The sequence below is a fragment of the Coffea eugenioides genome, chromosome 9 (genome assembly GCF_003713205.1).
Source record: "Coffea eugenioides isolate CCC68of chromosome 9, Ceug_1.0, whole genome shotgun sequence".
NCBI classification, from domain to species: Eukaryota; Viridiplantae; Streptophyta; class Magnoliopsida; order Gentianales; family Rubiaceae; genus Coffea; species Coffea eugenioides.
The window spans coordinates 28,572,590-28,586,900 of NC_040043.1; positions in this window are offsets into that span (position 1 = coordinate 28,572,590).

Below are 14,311 nucleotides of genomic sequence, written 5' to 3' on the forward strand. Positions count from 1 at the left end.
TGATGATGTTTAGTGCTAAAAAATTTGTATAAGAAATTAAATTTTTAGTGACAATTATCATGCAAAAAAGTATAAAAACATGAGTTTATTGAATTAAGTAAAAAAAAATGAATTATGCGTGAGGTTGTGGATAGTCATTGAATTTGTGATAAGGAGTAGGTAAAAGTGCCCTACCTTATTATAAGTCTAGAAACAAATTCAAAAAGAAAATTCTAAATAAAAAAAGATACATCTAATTTTGTAGCACAAATTATTTTTAAGTAATTTTCATTTTGTTATAAGAAGCTTTAAATTTCTATCGAATAATAGATACGTGGAGCTAGCTTTTGAAGAAAAGCCAAACCCAGGATAAGAGACCCCACAAGATAGACTTAAAGAATCTAATCCCCTTGTCATGATTCCTGCTTTGGAAGGGAAGCCTCTAAATAATGCGTGTGTTCATGCGTGTTCAGTAATGAATAGATGGGGCGAGTTTAATAATTTATTTTAGATGTTAAATTCATACTTCATTGTCATTGTTTTATACATGATTTTACTTTATTAAACTGTTAAGTCTAAAGCTTATTTGATAATCTAATTCAATATTTAAATTTAATGGGTTCAAATTTTAATATATTCACTTGTTTGATAACTAAAAATAGAACATCTTAATAAATTAAGTGACTCTAAATTATTCAACCCAAAATATACTCTTAAAAGTAAGTGATAATCTGTTCACTTGTTATTTAATATAAAATATATCCAAATGCTAAAGATTTTAATATTTAATAATTAAATAACTTAATAGATTCGAATTTTAAACTTCAGATTTTATATTTTTGTTTTATCAATAGTGCCTTAACCTAAAGGTTTGATGATTCTTGTTTGTTACAGGTGACCCTTAGTTTGAAAGGAATATGTTGTTTGCTTTCGTAAACCGCCATCTTCATTGTTTTTCCTTGGGTTAATTTCATTTTTCATCCCTAAATTATAGTTCAATTCTTTCTTTGGTCTATAAACTAGAAATCGGGACACTTTTGTCCCTTGCTATAAAAAAACAATCTCACATATGGAAAATAGTTCATGGAATTCTCAAAACCAACAAAATACTAGTCAAGTGAGCAGCAAAATTGATAAAAACAACAAACCAAAAAATCTCAAAGTTAGAGGGAATAAAGGAGTTTAGGGACCAAATTCAAACTCATGGTATAGTTTAGGGACTAAATTATTAATCCAATTTAAAGTTTAGGAATCAAAGTGGAATCAAGATATTATTTAGCGATTAAAGTGTCTCAATTTAAAGTTTATAGTTAAAATTAAAAATTGAGATATAGTTGAGGGATGCAAAATGAAAATAACCCATTTTTCTTTCTCAAAATTACAAAACTACGGCCATAATCACGATTCGTCCTTGCTGGTCCGTCTTGTAGGAATCCTCGAATATCTTTGCTGGCCCGTCTTGCTGGCACCGGAACCTCCTTTTCTACAGTAGATTGCCGCGTTATAAGCGAGGACATGACCCGATTGTCTACGACATTATCCAGATCATCATGTTCTAATCTAAATTGCACTTGATGGTCAAACATGTCAACCGGTGTCTAACGACAAGTCAACGTACTTTGCAAAAGTTTTATACGTAATTTTTGTCCTAAAAGTTTCTTTTCATCCTTTCTTACATTTTTGGACGAAAAAATCTTAGTCATTATTAGTTTACTGATAAAAGATGTAAGTTTGTATTGGTTGATTCTTCTGGCCAAATAAAAATGTAGTGGCCAAATGGAGAGTTTTCAAAATAATTTAACGATAATTTATTCTACGTCTTTATCTACTTCTCAATTTAGTAAGTCGTATATAATTGTATGTAGTTACAAAAATAATAATAATAATCATGTGATTAAGTATTGAAGCGATGTCAAAGAATAAAAGTCGTAACAAAATAAAAACCACATCCTAATTTGAACCATTAAAACTTTCATCCATTAAAACTAATATTCCAATTCCAAGGAATCGAATAGAAGATGGGTAGGGGGATGTTCGGGAGATAGGTGGAGAATGATACTAATGAAAGTACATTGCTTAGAGCAGAAAATGAGACTAGCACATGCATCACACATGGCTTTGTGTTTATGATAGGTTTGGATGGTAATTCAGGCAAATGCCCTCTCCACTCATTTCTTAGCTTGAACTGAGGGGAAGTTCCCATGCCGACCGTATCGAACTTGGATCGTCATCTCGAGATATTGATGAATTCTTGAATTTGGAAGGGCATATACTTCGTTAAAGAAGAGTAAATGGAGGATATGGTCGACTCCATCTAACTGTTAACAGTTTTTTGCTTGGACCAAAAAATGAGACGTCCCATGCAAAAGCGACGAAGCAGACCGAGGAAAAAGATTAGCTATAGATTATTAATAATGAAATAGTTTTTTTTTTAAATAGGTGAGAGAATTTGAATCCAAAATCTCTTATTTACAATCTTTCTTACCTTAACACACAACCTTACCTCCCCCTTAATGATATGGCTTTTATAAGTTATTGCAGAAACTTATTAATATGGGACATCACATGTATTTGAGTAGGGAAAATTGCCCCCACTTAAATTTGAGAAAATCAATTTTTAAGTTTAGTAAATTTTAAAATTCTGAAAATTGCTCCTTCTTTGTCCCTACCAAAATTTAAAATTCATAATTATTACCCCCAAATAAGTAAAAATTCATAATTATTACCTACAAGAAATTTGAATATCTTTAAAATTAATTATGGAAGTTGTTTTAAGAATAAATTCTTTCAAAGTTTCCAAATTCAAATACAAAGAATGATTTTCACTTCTCAATTTAAGAACAATATGAACTTCAAAATCTATTAAACTTAAAAATGAGAATATATGTTTAACAAAAAAAATCTATTGATCTTAACTATACTATTACTTCATTTCATGTAATATTGAAAATTGACACCCCCTTACCCTAGGGCCTAGACTTTGCCTAATATTGTTTTGATACCTTTTTTTCTTGCAAAAATTTCTTTGTTTGCATCATAAATTTTTTTTCATAATTAACTTTTAATATTTTAACCATCTTTTTAATTCACATATAAGCACTACATTACAAAAATTACTAAGGTGTTGCTTTTAAATTTTTTTTAGATATATACATATGTATATGTATATAGGATTAATTTTTCTATACTAATAGTGTATACATTGTCAACTTTGGATGAAAGACAATTATGCAAATTTTGAATTTGAAATCCAATTTTTACACATGTGTCATGCATTTAACGATGATAGTATATATATTGTATGGTAACTGGATGGACTAAATTGGTCACAGAAAGAACCAAAATCCTTTGTTCGTTGTGCTCGGTCCTTTGCAAGCTGTTTTGAGGATCTGTATATATATACACATATACATATATATATATATATATATATATATATTTGAAACTAAAAATGTGACAGCCCCACCTCACCCTAAGGCGAACCAAAGGGTTCGGCGGACCGCCTGCCCAGCTCTCGCCAGGACTACGGAGTCGATTCACACAAATCCAATTTAGTTCGTGCGAGAACCCAACGAAAACGATCAATTGAAGACCATCAACAGTTAAAACAGAGCATACCAAACCATACGGAAGTACGGAACGTCGGTTAAACACTTATACATATTTTTACATCGGAATCTTGAACAAGTGAACCAAAATACAAGCCAGAGTATTCATGCTACACAAAATACAATTAGGGTTTCGGTTACAAAGGAGCTTAACAAAATAACATATGCATTATCTCGACCCCTTTTGTCCAAAATTGTGGTTTCAAAGTTTGTCCCCTGTAAGGAAAACAAAGATAACGGGAAGGGGGTGAGATTACGCTCAATGAGGTACCAAAATAATAGCAAGTAAGACACATGGAACTTGTGACGCCCCGAAAAGTATAAGTGTGAGAGCCTGTAATTTTGTTTTAAAGTACTCGGTTTTATTTTTTTTATAATTGCACGTTTTTCCACATTTTATTGATGTGAGAAATTGGGAAAATAATTTTTATGAGTAAATATAGTTTTTGGATGATTTTTCTAGTATCGGATAGTTTTTGAGAAATTAAGAGCATATACCGGACGTGGGACCCACTAGTGCGAAAAGTTCGGAAAAATTCGGCCAACTAGGTTAAGTTTTGGATACTGGAATTAATTTATCGGGTGTTAAGAGATAAGTAGAGGATGCTAAGTGGATTGGTATGAGAGAGACAAAAGTTAGGCAAGCATTAAATTAAGTGACAAGTGTCACTTGGCTATTGGGTGGACCATTTGACTACTATTCCATGTCTTACCAATTGACTTAAATAACTAAAAATTCACCAAAATTCCTCATTTTTGTCTTCCTCTTGGCCGACTTCTTCAAGGCAAGAAAAGAAAGAAAACTCTTCAATTTTTGGCTTCAATCTTGCTCAAGTTCAACAATCTAACCATTTAATCTTGCAATCTCTCCATAAAACCTCTTCACTTAGTGTTTGTGAGTTGATTTGTGGAGTTATTTGGAAAGCTAAGAGGACCTATTGCCCCCTCTCTCTTGTTTCTAAGGTGAGTTGTGAAGAACCACCCTCCTCCCTTAATTGATGCTTAAATCATGATTAGTGGTAGTATGAGATGCAAGTTTGTGGATTATTTCTTGATTTGTGGTTGAAGTGATGAAGTTTTATTATTTTTGGGGATTTTTCTGTTTTAATATGAGCATGATTGTGTGGCCATGTATGATGATTGGAAATGTTATTTAAGGATGCTAGAAGGTGGCAAAAGTGGTTAATTGCAACCAATTTCTGTTTTGGAAGAAATTTTGGAAAGTTAGGGTTATGATGAATACATTCTGCCCGAATTTATAGCTCCTATTTAGAGGCCGAATTGGCCTTGGCTTAAAACATGAAAGTTGTAGGTAATGACATTTTAGAGGTGCCTACAAAATTTCAGGTCAATCGGAGTAGCGTAGAATGAGAAAAGTCGAAATTACCCTTGCTGTCCTGGTTTTACCCGAATGTAAGAATTGCGCCTGTAATTGGTTGTTTTGGCTGGAATTGCTTCCGAATTGGTGGTTGAGGTCTTCTGATGAAATGTATCCCTGTTTCTTATCTTTCATCTGGTTTTGGAATTTCTGGATTTGGACTTGGATAGCCTGATTTATGATGTTTCCGCTAGAATGCATTCTGTGAATCTGTTTTTCCGGTTCTGGTGTAGTATCTTACATTTTTGACCTTGTTACACTCGAAACTGGACAGAGTTGCCTTCTGGAATATTGTAGCCCTATCTCTTAGCTTCGAAACGGTGTATCTTGAACCTTCTTCCGACAATCGTAGCGCCTTTGGTGCCATTACCGGAAAATGACGTCAAAAACTGTTTTTTCAGGGTTAAAGCTAAATCATTTCCGGATTTTTCCTGGTTTACTCTAGTGCTTATACATTCTTATGGAGCCCTATTTTGGTGGTATTTGGAATTGGTTTATGACTTGTAATCGAGTCTTATTGTGCTTGTTGGAATATTTTAGAGCTTGAATTGTACTTGTACTATTGGGAGCCTATTGAACGGCCGTTGTGAAGAATTTATATTTCGTGTGACTTTGGGACTGGCTGAGGAAATAATGAAGCCATGATGGTTGGAAAAGTTAGCAAATTCAGGGGAAGTGCTGTCCGAACTTTGAAGGGATTTGTTTGCATTGAGTTTGTGATCTAAGACTTGGATTTGCACAAGGCAATGTTATATGATGGATGATTTCTGAGCCATGGAGGTGAGTGACCTCAAACTATTTCTAAAGATATTTATGAATCGTTTCCTGCATTATTTACTTTTGAACTGTTTCCAAAGTTACTTTTGAACTGTTTTCTTGCATATCATGCGTGCTTACATGTGAGTGTTCCTTGTTTGTTAAATGCTTCTTGACTTCATAACTTGTATTATTGATTGATAACGTGTTAAGTGCTTTTAATGATTTCCAAAACGAGCTTTCTAGGCGAGGGTGTACTTTATTGCACTCGACCTAAATAACTGTGCAATTTTCAAGGATTTAATAATTGAAATGCTAGTTGCGCATGAATGTAAGCCTTTTGGCTGAATTGGCCACTGCCCCTTGTTACCGATCGACTCGAGTCAGAAGCGGACTCGGTCGGGCGATATGGTGACCTGGGTGAACGTTTTGGTATACTCGAGTATTACCTTTGTAGGTTGGTGGAGCCTGGACAATGTCCAGGAAAGGGTGAATGAAATGAACAAATGAACGAACAAACGAGAGTTTATTCACAAAATGAAATTTTCAAATAATTGGAGGAATAAGGGGAAATGACAGGAGAACGAGCGAGCGCGCGAATGTTTGGCTCCATGTGGGCCCGTATCCTTTTCATGAATGTTACCATCGCTTTCCATTGTAAATGTTTCTTGAATTATTGATACTCCATCATTGATTTATGACATCATTGAAATGAACTATTGTTAAACCGATTTGATTACTGATTTTACTGGTTACTCGCTGAGTTTCTAGCTCACCCCAAAACTATTTTATTCCCCTCCACAGGGCTCGTGGCGAAGGAAGGCTTGTTGTGATTTTATTGTTGTGGAATTCCTCTTGTGTAATAATTGGGATCATGGATCAGAGTGGCGCAGCGGAAGTGTGGACGCTTCGTTTTTGGATATGTAATTAGTGGAGAATTTGATGTAATATTTGAGTTTTATCTTGTAATCTGTTTGAGGAATGTAGTGAACGACTGAGTCCCGGCGAGAGCTGGGCAGGCGGCCCGCCGAACCCTCTGGTTCGCCTTAGGGAGAGGTGGGGCCGTCACAGAACTTGATATTCCATTAATCACATATGCGAATCAAATAAAGAAATGAACAAACACCATAGATAGAAAGGATACGGGTGGCTCTCAGGAGCCAAATTCCCATTTGCTTCACCGAAGCTTGATCGAAATAATAGTTGACACTCCGTCAACGCTAAAGGAGTAACCAATACCGTAGACTCCACTTTCTCCGATTTCTTCCACGTCACATACCCCTACCGGGCCCGAACTCCAATCAGATCAGAAATGGTAATACTCGAGTATACCGGAATCAAGGGTCTCAATACCCAAAGATCCCAAAACAGACTACCGTGGTTCGTTATCTAATCGACCAGACCCTTGCCGGCCCGACTCGAGTAACTAGCCACAGGTGTTGAGCTCAGAGGTCACAGAAAGGTCGTTGGATACAAGCTTCCAATCGAAGTCCGAACAGATGCGGATACAGATACAGATACAAATAACAGATACAGATAACAGATAACAGATACAGATAACAGATTCAGATTCGCACCAAAATTGGCATATGAACAGACAAGAGAACGAGTGTGATAAAGTACACCCTCGTCTCAAACAAAATAAACAGATAGTTCAGTCGTTCATATCACAGATTGCATGTACAGAAACCGAGTTATACAACAAGTGAGGGGAGTGGTACACTCACCGGTTCAAGTACGGATACTTCAAAAGTTTTCACTTCAAATTGGCTTTAATCGCCAAGAAACCCTAAAAGAACCAAAGTAAAATAATTGAAGGTTTCACATCCAAAATCGAGTAAACAGAATGCACAAGTGAGGCTCGACTACTAGTCGTATGCCTCGCCAAATAATTACTAATGCAAGGGTGCAAAACATGATTTTGGAAACAAAAGTAACGAGAGGACCTAGGGTTTGAACGACCCAAAAGCCCTTCATTTCTTTCAAAAGGCAACTCAAATCGAAAGAGATTAAACGGCCTAGAAAATTGGACAACATTTCCCCTGAATTTGCTTACTTTTCTAGCCATCATGGCTTCATTATTTTCCTCAATCAATCCCAAAATCTCACACAAAATAATCTCATTTCAATAGCCGTTCAATAGGCTCCAAGTGGTACAAATACAAATTCAAGTTAGGACAATGGTCCGGAAACGAAGTTTAGGTCCTAAACCAAAAGACAGTTTTGACGTCATTTTGCGGTTTTGGTACCATTGGCACTACGATTATCGGATGGAGGTGCAATACACACCGTTTCGAAGCTAAGAGGTAGGGCTACAATGTTGAAGAAGGCTACTCAGTCCAGTTCCTAGTGAAACCAGGTCAAAAATTCAATATACTAAACCAGAACCGCAAAAACAGGTTAACAAACCGCATTCTGGTTCAAACATCATAAATCAGGCTACCTAAGTCCAAATCAAGTGATTCCAAAGCCATCCGAAAGCTAAGACACCAGGATACATTTATTCATAAGGCATCAATAACCAAATCAGAAGCATTCCCAATCAAATTAACCAATTACCAAAGCTGATTACCAAGTTCGGGTAGAAACTGGGCAGCAGGGGTATTTCAGTCTTTTCATAAGCTACGCTACTCCGATTGACCTGAACTTTTGTAGACATCTCTAAAATATCATTCTATACAACTTTCATGTTTTAACCCAAGGCTAATTCGGCCTCTAACTATGATGAACAGTGCCAGGCAGAATGAGGGGGAATGAAACCCTAACTTTCACAATTTCCTTCCAAAGAAGAATTTTCCTGCAATTAACCACAATTTACACCTTCTAGCTTCATTCTAGATCATTTCCAACCATCATACATGGCCACACAATAGTAATCATATGAAAACAGAAAAAACCAAGAAGAAATATAAAAGTCACCAATCTCAACTAAAATCAAGAAATCTTTCACCAAATCACATCTTTAGCCACCACAAGTCATTAATTTGACATTATCAATATCAAGGAAAGAATTCCCTAGCTACTCACCTTGCAACCTCAAGAAAGGAAGCTACTTAGCACCAATTTCTTCCCAATTACTTCACCAAGAACCTTAATCCTACCTAGAGAAGAGTTTTTATGGAGTGATTTGAAGTTTTATCAGTTAGATTTGAAGATTGGAGCAAGTTATGGAAGGAAGATGTTGAAGGTTTTTCTCTCTTTTCTCTCCAAGAAATTCGGCCAAGAGAAGGATGAAAGTGATGAATTTTTGGTCAATTTTGGTTAATTAGTAAAGGTAAGTAAAATGGTCAAAGTCAAGAATAAACCACAAGGTGACACTTGTCACCCTTATTTAATGCAACTCTATCCTTTTGTCTCTCCAATGATAATCCATCTAGGTAACTTCTAATTATCTCTTCACACCTGATAAATTAAAATCCGGTATACACAACTTAACCTAGTTGGCCGAATTGTATCAAACTTACCGCACTAGCGGGTCCCACGTCCGGTATCCACTTCTAAATTCTCATAAGCTAACTTATACTCGGAAAAATGATTTCAAAACTATCTTTACTCATAAAATTTATTTTCACAATTTTTGAATAAATAAAATTTGGAAAAGCGTGCAATTAATAGAAACTAAAACCTAGCAATTAAGAAAATTACTGGTTCTCACAAAAAACTTGTCTTAACAATTACTTATAACATACCCATTAAGTAAAGCATAATAAAATTATAATCAACTTCATTTTCCGAATTTGAGAAAGGTCTCTTAATATGCCTCTATGCTCCTTCTTCTTCTTCTTCCTTTTTTTTAGTGTACGTGAGAGGTCTCCAATCGGCCGAAATTTCTCACTTACATTTCCTCGTACTATACCACCTAATCTATTGATCCTCCCCTCTATGTCTATTCATAAAAATGCAGGAAAGTCAATTTCCACTTCCTTCATTTTGTCAAACAAAAATAGGAATGTTACAAACGTTTGATTATCTCTAATTATGATTTTTTTTTCAAGCATATTATTATTCTATTTCTTTATTTGATATTTTACATATTTCCACCCCGTATTTTTTAGAGATTTTGGCAATTTTTGAAAGGAAAAATGATCTGTTTCGTCACCTGCATGTTGGCAAAAAAATTATTTTGTCTCTCGCTTTTAAAATGAAACAAATTAGTCCCTTACACGCCAAAAGGGTAAAGGGTATTAAAATGAGCAAATTATCCCTCACATTTTAGCAAAAAAGTATCTCCTTAGTTTATATTTCTGTTATAATTACATCCTTTTGTCTCTCATAATATAGGAGGGTAATGTAAAGGGAAAAGGGTATTTTCAAAAATTGAGGGGGTACAATTATAATGAAATCATAAGAATTCATAAAATTTTAAAGGTTATTCTTTCAATTTTGCAAAGTTGAGGGGGGCAATTGCTCGCCCTCAACACAATGTGGCTCTGCCATTTGACCACTACATTGAAGGAAAAAGAAGTATAAAAAAGAACTTCAGCGGCAATTATAGGTAATGAAGCTTGTAAAACACTTGGACGATTATAGTTTTTGCATTGATAGTTAAGGGACTTGTCAGTTGTAAGGTGTTTCTACAGAAATTTGAAAAAGAACGAGGAGCAATTGAACGGGACGCTTAACAATTATGATTAATGAGATGTGTATTTGTAGGTGAAATTTCCGCAGCTATTTGAATCTCATTCTAGTACGATGGAGACACCATAGATTACAGTATTTCAAGTATAGCTGTTAAACTCCCGATCTTGCTGTTAATAATTAAATTTATAATTTTGTTTTCAATCCGAGTAAATCCTAGAGTTTAAAAATTATAATTTAATCACTAGAATTCAAAAACTAAGAGGCGTCTTAATAATTTGGAATTCAAAATGTTAATTTCATAACTTTAGATAATTGATATTTGGTTTTCAAATATTTAGCCAAAAAATAAATAAATTCTACTGTTACTTCAACTTTTGTTTATTAATATAAAATGCTAGAAATTATAGATTTTAGTTGAAGTACTTTCCATTTTTTGGCTAACTTTACGGTTTATACATGTGTTTGCATATGCTATCATGAACAATAAGCTTACGAACAAATAGATTGTTAATTTTTTGCATTTTTTTTAGTGAAATCTTACGATTCAACAAATTTATATTCGATTCTATTACTCTCAAAATGATTTAAGGTAGGATCTTGATTTTCAAAACTTTTATTTCAAGTGGGGTTAGCAAAAAGGAGTAATAGGGTTCAAATTAAAGGATTAGCTTTGAACCCGAATGCACTGTCTAGGTATGCAGGGTTGCTGCCAAACTTTTATGTATTTATACTATTTGATTCCCCAAAAGTTTTCAAAAAATCTTATGTTGATTCGGAAATTTATTTGCATATGTATTTAAACAAAAATTTCTAGTTATGTCCCTGTAGCTATGAAGCTTCTTGGGTGCCGCCTATAACCAAACTTTTCAACTTAAAAGACTCACTAGATTCTTGTGATTTGAGAAGCCAATAATAACTTCGTGCTACGACTTCTCCCGAAATTTCTAACACACACGTTCAGCTTTCAAGAGTCACCACTATCACGATAAAAATGAAAAAGAGAAACGAGAGAAAGCAGAAGTTTTCGTGATCAGTGTCCGTCCACGGACTAATTACGAGATGTCGTGGTCCCTAAGAACGGTGGTCCTCCATGAAAGCTCCTCAAAATTCTGGCACAGTGGTCCTTAATCTGAAAAATAGTGGCTCCTATGCTCATTTATCTTTCTGATCAAGCAAAGAAAGGGATAATGTATACTAAAGAATTATAATCCGATAGCATGATAATTACACGTTGCACCATACATAAGGGTTTTTTCTAATCTGAATGCCCAGTTGTATTGAATTGCACCCAGTTAAGTGTTCTTTTTTTTGGGTGACAGAATGACCAGTTATGTTTAGATATGCATGAATAGGATTTCTTAAAAAGTATGTGAATTTAATATATTGTGGGATTTGAATTACGAACATCATTTCGCAAGTGATCTGTGAATGACAATTGGATTCGGTAGTTTAGAATTGTGTGACCAAATCCCACCACCACATGGTGGTTATGTTGTTATGTAGTGGTATGTATAAATGATTAAAAAGAAGTATTCCTCCTGCTAAGGGCCAATACAAAATCAATTTTGAGGTGGGAATTTCAAAGCAGAAAAGGAGCTTATAGTGTTGGCCTGGTGGTTCGTGATTACAAAGGTGAATTTATGGCAGCTCTTGCAAAACAATTCACTGCTGTTGTTAGAGCTGAAGTAACCGAAGTTATGGCAGCTCGGGAAATTGTTGCATTTGCAAACAATTTGATGATCCCAAAATTTTCCATTGAAGAGGAGGCGTTGATAAGAGTTTATTTTACGTATTTTTAGTGTGTTTTATTAGTTAATTTTGGTTTGATTATTTAGTATTATAACTAAAATAACTAAGGTTTTGGTAAAAAACTACATTTTATGTTAAAGTGGCTAAACATTGCATTTTATGGATTTTTATGGTAAAAACTTCATATTTTGTAGGTTTAATGATTCAATTATCAAATGAAGTGTATTGGAAAAATATTTGGATGATTGAAGATGGATTAAAGTGGTGAAAATAAAATATGAAGTGTAAAAAGGAAAAATGCAATTTGAATCAAGAAAAGTCAGGTTTTGACAACTCTGACACGTTTTGGTATTTTGACTATATCTGGAGCTACACTGATCGGATCAAGGTGATCTTGGTACCATTTTGAAGCTAAGAGATATATCTACATTTGGTATGAAGACATCAAAGTCCAATTCAGCCGTTTTCATAGTCCAAAAGTTGAAATACCGAAATTCAACTCAGCTGTCCAAAGTGGAAAACAGAGCTCTGACCAGTGTTTAGTATTTCGATCATATCTCAGGCTACAAAGCTCAGATTTGGATGATTCTTGAAGCATTGGAAAGCTAACCCAAAGGGCTACAACTTTGGTGTTTTACAAAAAAGCCAGTTCAGCCTTTATGATAGAGAAAATCGCAGCTGAAGTAAGGACAAAGTGAATACGCGAGTACACAAAACGTGACTTGTAACCGCGTTTTGTGTAAGCGCGTTTTCCAGCCGCAATTCTGCAATTTTGCTCAGTCAATTCTCTTGTGCTCTGACTACTTTCCAGCTACAACCTGCAAGAGAATTCGGTGCACATGCTTCAGAAGACAAAAGGGCAGACAAGGTGGCTTATTTTCAAGTCAAAAACAATGGTTTTTGACTATCTTAACAAAAGGAGATTTGGAGAATCATAGCAGAAAGTTTTGACTGGTAAGGGAAGGATTTTTCATCAGCTTATATGCAGAGACATTTGGGAAGATTAACTGGGGAGAAGGCTAGAGAAACTCACCAGAAATGTAGTTTTCACTAGAGTTTCCTTGGTTCATTAGTATAGTATAGGTAGAGTAGTTTATCCATCTTGTATTTGTAGTTAGATTTGGATGAATATTGGAGGGGCAAAGATGAAGAGGTTGATCTCATGTGACAAGGGTGATATCTCTTCTACTACTTTCTCTCTGTTATTGGATTTCATGTTTAATTATAATACAAGTTGGCTTTGTGTTTTTATTATGTTTAGTTAAAGTTTATGCCTAGAGTTATGGTTGAACTTGCTATATTTTGTTAATGATGTTTATTTGGTTATTTGGTCATATTATTTTGAGCAAGCTATTTATCACTTTTGGTTATCTAATCATGATTAACTGGCCATTAATTATGATAATCATAAGGTGTTAAGTTTGCAATGAAAATTGGAATTTAACACTAGTTCAAAGAAGTGATAAGCCTAGGGAGTACACTCACGAAAGTAGAGGTGCACCTATGCGGCTTAAGTGACTTGTTTCATGTAATTTCATAGAAGAAATGAACTTGTAGTTAATTTCGTAACCACGAGAGTAGGTATGGCTTAATTACAAGTATAGTTGATTCACTACGAAAGTAGGTTTCACATACATTAGGAAATTACGCCATAACTAATCAAGATAATAGCATTCACTTAACCGGTAATCTCATTTGCAAGAGTAGTAAGGAATTCCATATCTCTAGGAGTTTTCTAGTGTTATTTTCATACATTTTATATTTGTGGTAGTCTAAATAATAAAGAAACTTGAAAACATCGGTAATTGCAATTTTCCCTGTGGGATCGACCCTTAATACCCTATACTCGCTCACGATTCGTATACTTGCGATAAATCGCGTGTGGGGTATTTAGGAATTTATAAATGTAAAACTTGATTGGGATGAGCTTAATATTATATGTATACCCCGCGCACGTCAAGTTTTTGGCGCCGTTGCCGGGGAAGATTTGGCAATATCGGTGTGAAGAGCAACTTTATTAATTTAGACAATTTTTCTTATTTTTGTTATTTTTGTTGTATTTTGTGTGTTTTATGTCATTTTTTTTTTTTTAGTCAACTTTTATTATTATTATTATTATTTTTTTTCTGTTTTAGTTTGTGTCTTGGAATCTATCCTTCTTAACTAATCTTACTTTTGAGATTGTTTAAAAGTAATTTTAGATAATGAGGAGGGTAGGTGAACTGGGAGGACAAAGCTTGAGAAATGAAAGATTGGCAAT